The sequence below is a fragment of the Rhipicephalus microplus genome, unplaced genomic scaffold, assembly GCF_043290135.1.
Source record: "Rhipicephalus microplus isolate Deutch F79 unplaced genomic scaffold, USDA_Rmic scaffold_596, whole genome shotgun sequence".
In the NCBI taxonomy this organism is placed as follows: domain Eukaryota; kingdom Metazoa; phylum Arthropoda; class Arachnida; order Ixodida; family Ixodidae; genus Rhipicephalus; species Rhipicephalus microplus.
The window spans coordinates 26350-30000 of record NW_027465155.1 but is presented as its reverse complement, the minus strand read 5'-3'; the positions used below and the strand labels follow the sequence as shown (position 1 = coordinate 30000).

The 3651-nt window shown below is 57.3% G+C and overlaps 1 non-coding gene across 1 annotated transcript; it reads right to left on the bottom strand.

Moving 5' to 3' along the window:
- Positions 1 to 1323: 1323 nt before the first annotated feature.
- On the bottom strand, positions 1324 to 3138 carry LOC142795261 (small subunit ribosomal RNA). The gene has a single exon (XR_012892898.1). It is a non-coding gene; the product is annotated as a small subunit ribosomal RNA (ribosomal RNA).
- Between the last annotated feature and the right edge of the window lie 513 nt (positions 3139 to 3651).

Here is a 3651-nt window from a genome sequence, read left to right as displayed (position 1 = left end):
GAGCGCGGGATGCACGGTCCCATCGACAAGCCTCTCCCGTTTTTACCGTGGCGTCGCGGTTCACCACGGCGGGCGGGTCGGTCTCCTCCGCATAAAAAGGGGGACCCCCGCTTTTTGTTCCACGAAATCGCACAAGCTTTTTTCGCATCCACGGTTTGCCACCGCACACCAAAATGCCGATCCGGCTGCCTACTTTAGCCAACAGGTGGAGCCAGGCGCGCCGTACTTGCGCGGCACTTCCCACGTCCACCGAAGTCGGTGCCAAGGACCACTTTCGGCGCCGGAGCCGCGTACGAGCCTACTCGAGGCGGAAGAACGAAGCCAGCAAGGGCCTGGCCGCAAGTGCGTTCAATTGTCGGGACGTCCAAGTCCCTCGTTCTTCCGTGCTTCCTCTTTCGGCAAGTCGTTGCGGCACCTTCCCAAAGCGCGCAGACCCGCTAATCGCGACGAGCGCGACGTGGCCGTGCCGCCTTTCCCTCGGCAGCAAGCAAAACGCCTGGCAACGTCGACGCTCCCCTAACCGCGATCTCGCACCGTGTTTCGTGTGGCGAATTCAAAAGCCGGCCGGCGCTGCTGCAACCATTACGGTCGGTACGCATACGCCGCGGAGGGCGGGACGGTCATCGGAGCGTGCGGTTCCTCCATCGAGTACTGCGCACCTCGGCCGTCGCATCGCCGTGCCATGACCGGCCGCGCGTCAACGCGAACCGGTGCCAGCGAGATCCCTCGCCTGCAAGAACCGACCGGCAGCCTCCGTCACCCGAGGACGCGGAGGCGCTTGCCGCGGACGGCGGGACGGTATGCACTGGTGCACAGCGGACCCGTCACATCGCCAGTTCCTTGACCGACCGCCGACGCTTGTGCCGTTCCTCTCGTACTTGGCAGTCGCCGCGCGATTGTCGGGTCTCGTTCTTGCACGCTCGAACGGTCGGGAGGGCACTCGGCTGGCGTTTCGGGAACGCGCAGCCTCGCCTTCTACCGACGTAACCACGACTCGCCGTTCGCGCTCCGCCGCTCCTGTTTACAGTACTAGGCGGTCCCGCAGCGGTCGGGTCGCGCATTTCGAGCGCTTCGAGCCACGGTGCAGTGGCGGGTCGAAAGCCGACCTATGAGTGCGTTGCGCCGTTTGTACCCGCGTCCGCCACCTGGCCGACCGTCCAAGGTCGCGGTGTTGGCGTCCGCTGGGCGCAACAATTTGTCACGGGGTGCCGCTCCACATTCAGGCAGCCCCGTGGGGAAAAGCCGACCCCGCGTCCAAACGGGGTCAGCGGCAGAAAGTGTCGGGCGCAGACGCAGCTGAGGCGCTCACCCTTCACAATCCGTTAATGATCCTTCCGCAGGTTCACCTACGGAAACCTTGTTACGACTTTTACTTCCTCTAAATGATCAAGTTTGGTCATCTTTCCAACAGACCGGCGCAACCGAAAGGCCGCGCCGGACATCGGTCCGAAGACCTCACTAAATCATTCAATCGGTAGTAGCGACGGGCGGTGTGTACAAAGGGCAGGGACGTAATCAACGCGAGCTTATGACTCGCGCTTACTGGGAATTCCTCGTTCAAGGGGAACAATTGCAAGCCCCTATCCCAATCACGAAAGAAGTTCCACGGGTTACCCAGTCTTTTCAGACAGGGATAAAGACACGCTGCTTCCTTCAGTGTAGCGCGCGTGCGGCCCCGGACATCTAAGGGCATCACAGACCTGTTATTGCTCTGTTTCGTGCGGCTAGGAGCCGCTTGTCCCTCTAAGAAGGTTGTAAGGTGCTGGGAACCCCGCACCTATTTAATAGGCTAGAGTCTCGTTCGTTATCGGAATTAACCAGACAAATCGCTCCACCAACTAAGAACGGCCATGCACCACCATCCACCGAATCAAGAAAGAGCTCTCAATCTGTCAATCCTCCCAGTGTCCGGGCCGGGTAAGTTTTCCCGTGTTGAGTCAAATTAAGCCGCAGGCTCCACTCCTGGTGGTGCCCTTCCGTCAATTCCTTTAAGTTTCAGCTTTGCAACCATACTTCCCCCGGAACCCAAATACTTTGGTTTCCCGGAAGCTGCCCGCCGAGTCATTTGAGTAACTCAGGCGGATCGCTGGTTGGCATCGTTTATGGTCAGAACTAGGGCGGTATCTGATCGCCTTCGAACCTCTGACTTTCGTTCTTGATCAATGAAAACATTCTTGGCAAATGCTTTCGCAGTAGTTCGTCTTGCGACGGTCCAAGAATTTCACCTCTAGCGCCGCAATACGAATGCCCCCGTCCGTCCCTCTTAATCATTACCTCGTATTCCAAAAACCAACAGAACAGAAACGAGGTCTTGTTCTATTATTCCATGCAAGTTTATTCAGGCGACTCGCCTGCGTTGAGCACTCTAATTTTTTCAAAGTAAAAGCACCGGCCATCTCGAGGCACACAATGAAGTGCACCAAGAAAGAACCGGCATGATGTTCAGTCCGAGCCGTCGCATCGGGTAGATGCACTACTCGTCTGGAACTGAGATCCAACTACGAGCTTTTTAACCGCAGCAGCTTTAGTATACGCTATTGGAGCTGGAATTACCGCGGCTGCTGGCACCAGACTTGCCCTCCAATTGATCCTCGTTAAAGGATTTAGAGTGTACTCATTTCAATTACGGGGCCTCAAAAGAGTCCCGTATTGTTATTTGTCGTCACTACCTCCCCGTGCCGGGAGTGGGTAATTTGCGCGCCTGCTGCCTTCCTTGGATGTGGTAGCCGTTTCTCAGGCTCCCTCTCCGGAATCGAACCCTGATTCTCCGTTACCCGTAACAACCATGGTAAGCAAGTAACCTACCATCGAAAGTTGATAAGGCAGACACTTGAAAGAAACGTCGCCGGCTCGTGGCCATGCGATCAGCACAAAGTTATCCAGAGTCACCACACAATACGGGCCGAAACCCGATCGATCTTGGTCTAATAAAAGCACCCGTTACCCAAAGGGCTCCAGGCTCACTGCATGTATTAGCTCTAGAATTGCCACAGTTATCCAAGTAGGAAGAAACGATCTAAGGAACCATAACTGATTTAATGAGCCATTCGCGGTTTCGCCTTATTTCGGCATGTACTTAGACATGCATGGCTTAATCTTTGAGACAAGCATATGATTACTGGCAGGATCAACCAGGTAATCGTTCGACTGCGCGTCCGTCCTCGCCCTCGGCGGGCCGGACGCAGTCTGTGTGCGGCGGAGGCCACCTTCAGGCGCCCCAACACGCTTATTTTGCACTCCGAGATGACGGCGTTCGAGCTCGCTACGGCACAACCTTCCCGAAAGACGAGTGGGAGCCGTGCGGCAAGAAGCACGTTCATGCTCGCTCTTTTTCGTTGCATCGACTCGGTCGCGCCGTGCGGGTTGCCCAAGCCCGCTGCACTGTCGGTGGACCGGCCGGAACTAGCAACGGAGCCGAGACTGCAAAGCCGCCAGACGACGGGTCACGCCCGCGTCTTCGGCGCTTTCGCATCTGAATCGCCCGAGGACGACACGGAACACACCTCGATATCGTGGTAAAACGGCACCGTCCGACAACCAGCCCCTAACGCATCAAGCGGATGAGGCTGCAGACGACTGCCGTGGATTCCCCTGGAGCAGACCCGAGGACACGCTTGACGAGGCCGAAGCCCGCCGCATATCAGACACCCG